Raw genomic sequence first — 13,095 nt, 5'->3', positions numbered from 1 at the left:
TAGTTTTCTTTAGTAAGGCAAAAAAAAAGTCTATATAAACAGTCCCGACATATTTTGTTACATACCGTGTGTGGTTTTTTGTTTCTGTAAAGCAGAGGCGAAATATTCCGATTTCGTAAAAAAATCGTATTATGCATACTTTGACATAAAACTAGGCGATCAGGATAAATCGTGGGCACTGCATAAAGTATGCCATACATGTGTCGAACATCTTAGAAAATGGAGTCAAGGAAAAAAAAAGGTGTGCTTGCCATTTACTATTTCTGTGGTGTGGCGCGAGCCAGTAAGCCATGCCGAATGTTACTTTTGTGTATGCGACGTTAAAGGTTACAATTCAAAAAATAAAAAGGGCATCAAATATCCAGATCTACCATCAGCCATAAGACCGGTTCTGCTTCGACCTGATCTGCCTGTTAAACCACCACTAGAAACTTTGGAGTCCACATCATCTTCCACGGAAGCAGAAGCTAAAAAGGTTAGCGAAGAGGACTTAGGTCTTCCAAAGTATGCTGCTGAAATTCTGAGATCCAGACTTCAAGCGAAGAACTTACTTGCTCCAGGTGCATCATTTTCCTGGTACAGAAATCGTTAAAGGGAGTTTATAGAGTATTTTTCACAAGAAGATCCTGTCGTATATTGCAGTGATATCGCTGGTTTAACAAGTGCCTTAGGAGCTCCATCATATGTTCCTAGTGAATGGAGACTATTTATAGACTCTTCTAAGACTAGTTTAAAAGGTGTTCTCTTGTATAATGGAGATAAGTACGCATCTGTGCCAGTTGCTCATTCAGTCTACTTAAAAGAAACTTATGACCATCTAAAGTTGCTTCTGGAGAAAATTAAATATCAAGATCACGAATGGAAACTATGTGGAGACTTAAAAGTGTTATGTATGTTGTTGGGGCAACAGGGTGGGTACACTAAAATGCCACGCTTTATTTGTGAATGGGACAGCAGAGCTAAAGCGCTGCATTGGACAAAAAAGCAGTGGCCTCGGAGGCACAATCTTACACCACGATCAAAATATTGTGCACGAAAGTTTAGTGAAGCCAGGAAAAAATACTTTTACCTCCACTGCGTATGAAGTTAGGCATAATGAAGCAATTTGTTAAAGAAATGAATAAGGATGGCAACTGCTTTAAGTACCGCTGCAGTAAATTTCCCGGTTTATCTGACGCAAAACATAAGGATCTGCCTGTAAAATGAAGATGGGTATTTGGCTTGGTCTCCAAAATAGAAAATTGGTTTTAGACGGTCAGTTTGAAACTACTATGACTGACGTTTAAAGGGAAGCCTGGATTGCTTTAAAAGTGTAATGGAAAACTCCCTAGGAAAGCATAGACAGGATTATGAGAAAATTGTTCAAAATGTGCTCGAAAAGCTTCGCAATTTAGGTTGCAATATGAGCATCAAAATTCACTTTTTGCATGCCCACCTTGATTTTTCCCCCGAAACTCTTGCACAGATGAGCGAAGAAAAAGGGTAGAGATTCCATCAGGACATAAAGGAAATGTAGCAGAGGTACCAGGGAAGATGGAATACAAGCATGATGGCCGACTACTGCTGGTGTTTAAAAAGAGAGAAACCTGGCACTGCACATAAAAGAAAAACGATTAAACGTTGTGTTCAAACAAAGAGACGAAGGTCTGATTAATGAAAGTTTCAGAATTTTGATTAATACTTGTTAGTATTTACACATTTTTTGTATAGGAAAATGTAGTCCTATCAATTTGTCATTACTAAATACAATAAAGTTATACTTTCGTAAAAAACAATACTTTTTTATTTCTTAAATTGTGATGTGAGAGAAAAAAATCAAAGTCATATTTGAAACCACAGCAACATATTTTGGCAGTAGGACCTATTGAAATTCAAACCCCAGTGAACAAACTTAAATTTGTAAACTAGTGTAATTAAAAAAGAAATCCTTAGAAGAAGAGTACAGCAATTTCATAAATTGCCGTACTCTTCTTCTTTAAATGAATACTTTGAAAATACTTTAAAAGTATTCACTGTAAAAAAGGCCTACGTGCTCTGGATTCATTACGAAAATTTTATTTTGTTTCTCAGAGCAAAACTGGAGTTACAATTAATAAGCTTTCGGCTGGGAGGCAGCCTTCTTCAGATTGAATACATGAATGGCAGTTGGAATAGAGATGTGCACTGCCAGGATGGTGCGTGAGGCGCGTGGTTAATTGTTTGTTGATGTTTGTGGCTGTGACATATGGTGGTGACGTGGCCAGCGTTTGTCTATGGATAGAATTACTGCCTCTGTGATGGGGTTAACTTGACAACCACTGTTCCTGTTCAAAGAGGCATCCGAGCATTTTATATTTAACGATTCCAACCAGGTGCGCTTTAGGTAATGGTGGGACCTGTCCACAACCACGACATCGCGGTGTGGGTCGATGTCGTGGCGGGTTGTCCAGACATGCTCGGCGATAACTGAGTGTTCTACATCTGCCAAACGGATCGCCCTTTTATGTTCTGAGAGACGTTTCTCGAGTCGACGTCCAGTCTCTCCAAAGTAGCAGCTAGTGCAGTCACGGCAAGAGATGCGATAGACGAAACCGCTCTGCAGAAGAGTGGGGACGGGTGTTTTTACGTTGGAGATAAGAGAACGCAGTTTCTTGCCTGGGAGTTGGATGCATTTTATCCCATATGATTTTAGGATTCTACCGATCTGTTGTGACAGGATGGGGTAGTATGGGATAAATGCCCTCGTGGATGACTGGAGGTCACACCTGTTAAGGACGTCCTTGACAGGTGTGATCTACAGGCACGCGACAAGGTGACGACCAACAGCAACGGCAACAGTGACGAGTCATCCACGAGGGCATTTATCCCATTCTACCCCAACCTGTCACAACAGATCGGTAGAATCCTAAAATCATATGGGATAAAAATGCATCCAACTCCCAGGCAAGAAACTGCGTTCTCTTATCTCCAACGTAAAAACACCTGTCCCCACCCTTCTACAGAGTGGTTTGGTCTATCGCATCTCTTGCCGTGACTGCACGAGCTGCTACTTTGGAGAGACTGGACGTCGACTCGAGAAACGTCTCTCAGAACATAAAAGGGCGATCCGTTTGGCAGATGTAGAACACTCAGCTATCGCCGAGCATGTCTGGACAACCCGCCACGACATCGACCCACACCGCGATGTCGTGGTTGTGGACAGGTCCCACCATTACCTAAAGCGCACCTGGTTGGAATCGTTAAATATAAAATGCTCGGATGCCTCTTTGAACAGGAACAGTGGTTGCCAAGTTAACCCCATCACAGAGGCAGTAATTCTATCCATAGACAAACGCTGGCCACGTCACCACCATATGTCACAGCCACAAACATCAACAAACAATTAACCACGCGCCTCACGCACCATCCTGGCAGTGCACATCTATATTCCAACTGCCATTCATGTATTCAATCTGAAGAAGGCTGCCTCCCAGCCGAAAGCTTATTAATTGTAATTCTAGTTTAGTTTGCTCTGAGAAACAAAATAAAATTTTCTTAAAGTATTCATTTATCATTGAAGGTTAATGAAAATTATTGTACAATATATTGCACATTTTAATGGGGACTGTTGTGTAATGTGAACAAAAATAAGAAAGAAACTAATAACTGCTAATTGGGGGAGGGGATGGGAAAGAGGCACTCAAATTTCATGAACTTTGATTTGAAATTTTAGTATTGTTAAAGAGAATTCCGCATTTCTTGTTTGACATGAGGGCACACTTACTTCTAGATATAAGATAGGATTGGATTTTAGAATAAGGGATAAGTTTTCTCAGTTAATTTCGCTCCACTGGAAGTTAGTTGGGTATCAGCATTTAAGGAAATGTTGGTCGATATTCAAAACGTTGCCTGAGCAGTGCAGGGTTTGTCGAATTGGAAGGTGAATACAGTATGCTTAGAATTGTGAAGACAACGTACGAGAAACAGGACACACATAAAATATGTTGGTGTCAAGCGGCACCGGGGGTTCCCCCCGCACCCAACCGCGTTGCTTTAATTGTGGGTGTACCAGTTGACTGGAAATGCCAGAGATCTAAAAGTGTGTGGGATTTGTATTTGTGTGGTGTTGTGTACCGTTGTTCGGCCGAGACTGGGCGATGATTATTTTTGGACTAGATTAAAGCTAGTATGTAGGGCGTTCGCGTCAGGCATAGGTGGAGTGGGAGAGGGGAGGCAGAAGACTGTGGGATAAAGGTAGAATTATGGGGGTGACAGAGTAGATGTACCCAGGTGGTCAGTGAAGCATGCCCATGCCTCACTAGAGGGAAAAGGAGGGTCGACGGGGAGAGGGGTGTCTCCCTTCCTCCCCGCCTAGGTTTGGGTTTAAAGCAATCGTGTCAGGTGCTCGATTTTGTTCGCCAATATAGCTTGGTGGCAGAGAAGCAACACGGTCCAGGTCGGTGTGTTCCTTTGACAAGGCCAGGGTTGAGGTCATTCATACGGATGTAAGCCGTGTTCTTTATTCTTAGTAAAGTCGGTTCCTTGTAAGTTCCCCCGTTGCAGCGGTCATAACACCTAGTCGTTATCAGTTCTGTTGCATACTCAGCTTGAATTTGGCCTGTCTTCGGAGGTTTCTTCCGTTTTGTTGTATTATTGCTGGTCACTGTTTGGTTGTTGTACGATGAGGGTGCGTCTCCTCTTGTAGAGGTCTTCTGCGAATTTGGAGAATTCAATGAATTCCTCTTTACTGTCCAGTAGGTGCTTTTCCCTGTCTCTGGGCAAGAAGGTGATCCTGGAGTTGAGCCGGCAGCGAAGGTCATCGTAGAGTCGGCAATCATGCATAAGGTGCTGACAGCTCTCAGACTGTCCACAGCAGCGTCTAGGGTCCTCTGTGATGCCCGGGGCTGTGAGTTTTGCCTTGAATGCTCCATGTCCGGTAAGCAAAACGGATGTATAGAGGCCCGGTGAGAACCACAGCGGGGTCTTCGGATGTAATTTCTCTACGTTTGGGAGGAATTTTGTAGTGTTCTCTCCCTTGACAGAGCTGTCCCACCTAATTTGTCATTTTTGCGTCAGGTGGGCAGTGAGTCTTTTCTTCTCAGTCAGCAGTGGGGTCTAAATTGAAGTTCATGAAATAATTCGTAGAGGATTCCGATTCTGGCCACTGCACCGGAAGATATATTGACGTCGAACTCAGTGAACAGTCAGAACGGAAACTGGATACCAACGGCAAAAGTTAGAAGGCACTGTATATTTACAAAGCACGCCATTCTGAAGTACGTATACGTGTATCGGTTTAAGTTAAAGCGTTCAAAATTATTCTTCTTAGAGCATTTCTTGAAAGAAGAAAAATTTTTGTTCAGAGAACAAAAGTACACAAATACTGAATTGAAACTTATGGCCAACAGACACTACTACTAAACTGCGTGAATATCTTCAAAAGTTAAGGGAAATCACTTTACACTGCGAAACTAACCCCACATCTAAAAAGAAACCTGACCTCCCCTCGCTTGGATATTTCGTTGTACTACCAAAACGGGCTAGGACTCATTGAATACCATGATTCTGTTTCACTAGTCAATCCGGGTGCCTTGACAATATCGGTCTTTTTATTTAAGCAAAAAGAATTCTACCTATCTGATTATATTAATTTATCTCTCCACCGATTACGAAATTGATGAATAACCTTCACAGAATTACTGCGAAAATCTTCCCCAGAAATGAATACAGTCTAATCTCCACTGGAGTCGTTAATATAACCACCAAAGGTTTCTTTACCTGCCTATGATTAAGATAAACTTGGCAGATCACTTAAAACTTAATGCATCTGTATAATTTCAAATTATGCAATTTTAATTGATCCCCAAACAACCACCTCCCTGATGTGTATCAGAAGTGATACAATGTTCAGTCACTTTAGAGTGGGTCCAAGCCCGGAATACGGTGGCATTCCCTGCTATTCTTGGGGGAAAAAACAAACTGTAGCGATAGCTTCTTACGTGGTATTCTTTCTAATCAGTGTTAAACTAGTGGTCTAAATTTAACTAAAGTTGTCTGAAAACAAAAATGCAATTCTGTGGTTAACGTTGCCTGACACCAAGCCCTCGATACTGAGTATCTAAGAAAATGTTTTAAGTATTCTCACCTTTAAAGCTTTGGTCCTCACATTCCCACAAATTTCAAGGTCTGCCAACAAAATTCCACGTTTCATTCGAAGACTTTCACTTCTAACAAATTTCACTTTTAAGAATGTAACTGTTCTCGGTTACCTGAATGTTACCATGGTTCTACGTATAAGTACTACAATACAGAGATAGCATTTGGTCGCCAAATGGCGCTACGACCGTTCACGTCCTGGAGAGCATAAAGCCAAAATTTTTTCGATTTGATTTGATTTTGATTTTTTATGGCCCAAAAACGACAAGGTTATAGTGCGCCATGAAAGTCAAAATTAAAAAAAGTGAGTAGCTTGATAACCTTTAAAAAAGATTTATATATACATATCAATAAATAAAAATCAATGTGTGTGTGTGTGTGCTTATTGACACAAGCTTCCTAGTTCATTTCACAAATATATGTGGTCTCAATTCTGATCTCAACGATGTCCATTTCCACTTGCAGTCTGCCAAACCCCATGTACTTTTTCTCACAGAATCTCAGTTATCGGTTGATTCAACTACTGCTCATCTCAGATGCCCAAATTATTCGCTGTATGATTCCTTTCACCTCATAGGTGGTACTTGTGCATATGTCCGTTCTGATATTCCCTGTCAGAGACTTAGCAATTTGGAATCGCCTCTCTTAAAATCTCTACCTCATTGTGTCAAATTCATCTGTTGTCTCTACCGTTCTCCCAACTCCACTAATCACTTGCAGCTCTTCGACTTCCAATCTTTGCAGCTTAACTTTCTCCAGTCCAACTTTCTTAACAGTGAGGTAGTTTTCCTTGGTGATTTTAATGTTCACAACTCCAGCTGGCTTCCGTTTTCTAGTCCCACAGACCCAACTGGTCGAGATGCTGAGGCTTTTGCATTTACTAATGATTTTGCATAGATTGTTTATTTACCTACAAGAATACCGAAAAATCCTAATCATACAGCCAATACGCTTGATCTTTTTCTCACAAACAACCCTGCTAAGTACATGGTCGAAGTGGGAGGTCCTTTAGGCACTTCAGATCACAACTTGGTGATTGTCTCTTCTCCAATGGAACCTTTATCTCATGGCTATTCCCAACCTCGTGTTGCTTGGCATTACAAGAATGCAAAATGGGATGACCTGCGAGATTTGTTTTCTTCTTTTCCTTGGTCGGACTACTGTTTCAAAACTTGATGTCAACGTTAGCTCGGATCGTGTCAGTGAAATTATGTACTACCGAATATTTCTTGTTATCAGTATTGAATTCGCGGGGGCATTTGACGCCATCTGGTGGCCAAGCGTCCTCGCGAGACTTAGGCGGGCTGGAGTGCCTCTAAACCTGTTTGGTTTGGTTTGGTTTTATTGGCGCATTAGCATCTAAGGCTATAATGCGCCAAGACCAGGTAATATATAAAAATTTAACATCTCAGTGACCTAATTAATTAGGCCACCGTGTCCAGATCTAATTACAATGATAAATCAATAAACGAAATAATAATAACATGAATTTTAAATACGATTAAAAACGTTTATTGCTTTCAAAAAGCTAAAAATAGCAGACACATTGTCATTGTCAGATAAAATCTGACTGAGTGTATACGGCTCAGTCAGATGGCTAAAAGCGGTAAAACGGATATTGCTAAAATCTGGACAGTCAACTAAAATGTGTCTAATTGATAAAATTGTGCCACAGGACTCACACATAGGAGGGTCATCAGCCCTCAGCAAAAACGAATGAGTCAAATGACTATGTCCTATGCGGGTCCGGGCGAGAACAACTTCCTCTTTACGATTCCTGCGCAGACTAGACTGCCACGGTTCAATTAAAGGCTTTATAAGATATAATTTATTCGCAGTCTGTCTATTCCACGAATCCTGCCATTGGGAGTGTATCTTTTCGTGTATTATTCGCCTGCAGTCTGTATAAGGGACTGACAGGCAGCGATTATTATTGGGAACTGCTGATTTGGCTGCATTGTCAGCCAAATCATTTCCCTTAATCCCAATGTGGCTGGGAATCCAGCAGAAGCGGATATCATATTCACGTTCTCGGAGGAAGTGAATCTTCTGCTGAATGCTAGACAGAACTGGATGAGAATTATATCTCACAGATATTAAAGCCTGTAACACGCTGAGAGCGTCGGTATACAAAATGAACCGTTGGTATTCGCATTTACTAATGTGATCCAAGGCTAACTCTATAGCGAGCAGCTCTGCAGTAAATATGCTGCATTCAGAGGGAATCTGCTCTGATGTAATGCTGTCTGTAAAGACAGCAGCAGATCCCACATATGATTCCGACTTCGAGCCGTCTGTGTAAACTGGCGCGAAGTCAGAATATTCAGCTCGGTGTGCTGAATAAAGCTGCAGGTAGACAGACGATGGAGTGTCCGACTTTCCCCAATTTCTAAGTGACAAGTCACATGCCGGGAAATGAGCATGCCAGGGTGGAAGGGGTTGCTTCGGTGTTTGGGCAACCTTGTCTACCTTGATATTAAATTCTTTGAGTAGCTCTTGGACACGAATACCAAAAGGTCGGTTGGCAGTCTTACGTGTGTTATACAAATTTTCCCATCGTGGCTCAAAAACGGATAGCCACGTAGGATGGTCTGGCAGGGATTTCAGTTTGAAAACGTAGTTTAGAGACAACTGCTTACGACGAAGCGATAACGGCGGTTCGTTTGCTTCGACGTATAAGCTCTGGACTGGAGATGTTCGATATGCTCCAATAGCGGTACGGAGTGCCAGATGATGGACAGGATCCAGCCACCGAAGTACACTGTCTCTGGCCGAATTGTATACCAGGGACCCGTAATCTAGTCTGGATCGCACAAGTGCACGGTAAAGCCGAAGGAGGGTACATCGGTCTGCTCCCCAAGATGTAGAGGAGAGAGAGCGGAGGATATTTAGCCCTCTTGTGCACTTGGTGCGGAGTTGACGAATGTGATCAAGAAAGGTCAACTTTTTATCAAATACGAGTCCCAGAAATTTTGTATCCGCCGCAACTGGAATAGCATTTTGTCCGAGCCTTAATTCAGGTTCAGGATGAAGATTACGCTTACGACAAAAGTGTACGCAAACGGTCTTCTCCGGCGAGAACCTGAAACCATTTTCAAGTGCCCAGGAGTTGAGGCGATCAATGGCTTTCTGCAGTTGTCTTTCAATAACCCTCATGTTGCATGACTGACAAAATATGCTAAAGTCATCAACATAGAGGGCACCGTTTACGGTTGGAGGAAGTTGTTCTGTGATGGAATTTACTTTGATGGCGAAAAGCGTGACACTTAAAACTGATCCCTGTGGTACTCCCTCCTCTTGGCTACAGGAACGAGAGAGTGAGGATCCCACACGAACTTGGAAAGATCGATCGGCTAAAAAGTTTTCAATAAAAATGGGGAGTCGTCCCCTAAGACCAAGGCTATGCAGATCTTTTATGATGCCAAATCTCCAAGTTGTGTCATACGCTTTCTCCATGTCAAAGAACACCGACACCAAGTGTTCGCGTTTTAGGAAAGCATCCCGGATGGATGTTTCCAATCTAATAAGATGGTCCAAAGTGGACCGGTTCCTTCGGAAGCCGCACTGGATGTTGGAGAGAAGGTCATTTGTTTCTAAGTACCATATTAAACGAGAATTAACCATTCTCTCCAGGATTTTGCACAGACAGCTAGTCAGAGCTATAGGACGATAATTGGTGGTGACTTTTGGATCCTTTCCTGGCTTAGGAAAAGCAAGGACGATTGCCTTCCGCCAGGAGTCCGGAAACTGCCCTTCAATAAAGATTCTGTTATAAAGAAGGAGCAGATAATCCATAGATTTTGGTGAAAGCCGTTTAATCATTTCATAATGGATGCCATCTGGTCCAACAGCACTTGCATTAGAAAGAGTGAGGGCTCTCTTCAGTTCCTGCATAGTGAATGCCCCGTTGTAGGGATAGAGGCCCTTGGACTTGAAATTAAGTGCCTGCTTTTCAATTTTATGTTTCAGGACCAGGAACTCTGGGGAATACGAAGATGTTGCGGAGATGTTAGAGAATGTTTCCCCAAGAGCATTGGCTATTGCAGTTGGATCTGCAATAGCGCATCCATTATAATCTAGGATTGAAGAAGGGTGGGATGTATATTTTCCCTTCATTTTCCGGATTTTATCCCAGACTACCTTAGAATTGGTAGCCTGGTTAATAGATGATGTAAAACGGATCCATGATTCCTTTTGACTCTGACGGCGAATGTAGCGTGCTTTGGCTCGTGCACGCTTGAAGGCTATTAGATTACAAGTGGTAGGATATCGACGGAATATCCCCCACGCTTTGTTTTGAGCCTTTTTTGCTGCCGTGCATTGTGAATTCCACCAAGGTTTGGGAAATGGTGGAAACCGGGCAGATGTTTTTGGAACAGCATTCGCAGCTGCTTGGACAATGATTTCTGTGATGTACGTTACTGCGTCATTGATAGGCTCCTGACTGACTGTACTGAGTTCAAAATTTGCCTGATGTTGGAAGGCATTCCAGTCAGCCTGATCAAACTTCCACCGTGGTAACCTAAAAGGAAGACATGGTCTCCCACTGTGTAACAAGGTTATCACAGGGAAGTGATCACTTCCGTATGGATTCTCCTCCACTTCCCAAGTGAGTGATGGGAGTAGAGAAGGGGAGCAGATAGAGAGATCAATGGCAGAAAAAGTACGGGTAGGCATATGGAAGAAGGTGTTTGTTCCAGTATTTAGAAGGGAAAGGGCATTGTCATTGAGCATACGCTCTATGACCCGCCCCCTTCCATTGATGTTAGCACTACCCCACAGGGTGTTATGTCCATTAAAATCCCCAAGAAGTAAGAAAGGGGGTGGCAACTGCGTTAGAAGATCATCAAGGTCTTCCTGGGAGATGTCAGTCCCAGGTGGCAAATAAATAGAGCAGACCGTTAATAAAAATCCCACTGTAAGGCGAATTGCAACAGCCTCTATGCTGGTTGTAATTAGCAAAGGCTGAACTGGGGTCTGATTACTCACAAGGATAGCCACTCCTCCATGAGCAGGACCATCCGCAATTCTATCCTTACGAAAGATTGTGATGTTATGCATGGTAGGATCATCATTTGCCTTTAGATATGTCTCCTGCAAGCAAAAGCAAACTGGCTCATGCTTTTGCAGGAGGGCCTTGATATCATCTGTATTTCGCCGGAATCCACGACAATTCCATTGTAGGAATTTAGCCATTATTTTGGCTTGGTGGGTCCATCAGGCGGCTTCCGAGGTGCTGAGGGCTTACTTTTATCAGTCTTGGCTTTATCTTTTTTGGGGAAGAATGGACGCTGTCCGGTGTCCATTTCTTCCTCCACGAAGAGTTGCAAGACTGAATCGTCCGGTACCTCCTTGTCCTCTACATCCATTGATTCTGTTAATTTTGGTTGCTCTTTTTTACCACTTGGTTTTGTTAGTGGTGGAGCACTAGGAGGTACGGATATTGGAGTAGCAGCTGATTGTGTTTTTGTGGTGGGCTTTTGTGAACTCAATAAATAGCGTGCAATCGGCGTGAATGACTCTCTTGGTGGTATAGTCATATCTGTTTGTGTACCGATAGTGCACTTCGCAGAAACCTTCTGAGCATATGAAGGCTTTCCGCTATTTATTGGTTGTATGCGTTTTCTGGCCTCTGGGTAGGAGATGTTTAGCTCCGTTTTTAACTTTTGTATCTCCTTTTCGTCCTTCCACCGCTGGCATGCTCGAGAGTATGCAGGGTGCTCTCCTTGGCAGTTAATACAGTTAGGCTTAGGAGCTATACATTCCTTGCTCTCGTGATCTTTAGCACCACATCGAGCACAGGCAGGGTTACCACGACAAGCTGTTTGTGAGTGGCCGTACTTTTGACATTTAAAACACCTCAGTGGGTTTGGAACGTAAATCCTCACTGGGCAGTTTAAGTACCCTGCCTTGATGGAACTTGGAGGCCTTGGGGTGTTGAATGTTAGGATGAGAACTCGGGTAGGGACAAGATTCCCATCCTTACGCATGGATATTCGCTTGACAGCTGTTACTCCTTGTTCTTTTAATTCAGAGCAGATCTCTTCTTCAGAAACGTGAAGAAGATCCCACTCTGATATCACACCTCTTGAAGAGTTCAAAGTTTTGTGAGGGGTTGTGATGATGGGTATTCCCCCTATAGATGTGGCTTTCAAAAACTTTTCAGCTTGATTTACATTTGATGCTTCTATTAGAATATCTCCAGAACGCAGCCGTTTTACGGATTTGGGTGAACCTGCCATCCCTTCTAATCCTTTCTGGATGAAGAAGGGTGACATTTTCCCAAGTGACTGCTCTCCGGTGGAATGGAGAATGAGGAAAAGAGGTGTCACAGATGTTGTTTTCTCCTCAGTTCTGGCTCTTTTAGCTGAATTACTTTCACTCTCATCTAACGATCGATTAGGTAGGGGCCTTGTTGGGGCCCCAGAAGAAGGATTTAAATTACTCATGAGAGTAAAGAAAAAATGTCTGATGCCTAAGTACCTCACCCACCACGGAGCCCTACGAGGGGGCGCCCACCCGTGAACTAGCAGGTACTGCGTACACGAATGGGACGCCGAGTTCGCTTAGAACACCATACCCACGTTACCAATAAGTCTTTATCCCGTCCCAGGACCAAAGGGAGGGAGACTTATTGGAACGCAGTTGACCCTAGCAGTATAGAACCACCCGCCGATTGATCCCAGTCGAGCCGGTCCGGGACCGCCCGTCTTGTCGAAGCAGGGGCCAAAGTGGTGTATTAAGGCTGGGCCCCTCAACCACCAGGATCCCCCTTTCCGCTTCCACGGGTCGCGGCGCACGGCTGCACACGCCGGATTCCAAAGACGTAACCCTGGAACCAAGGTATGGGCGTTAGATCCCAGTGATGCTAATCTGGAAACCCAGCAGCATCACTGGGAGGTCCCCTCACCACGTACAGGTGCCCACGTTGAGGGGTCTAAACCTGTATAACACAATAACACAATTAGGAGTTACATAACA

Source organism: Mastigoproctus giganteus, chromosome 5 (assembly GCF_048544385.1).
Source record: "Mastigoproctus giganteus isolate SK-2022 chromosome 5, ASM4854438v1, whole genome shotgun sequence".
Classification (NCBI taxonomy): Eukaryota; Metazoa; Arthropoda; class Arachnida; order Uropygi; family Thelyphonidae; genus Mastigoproctus; species Mastigoproctus giganteus.
Note: the sequence above shows the minus strand (reverse complement) of the source record.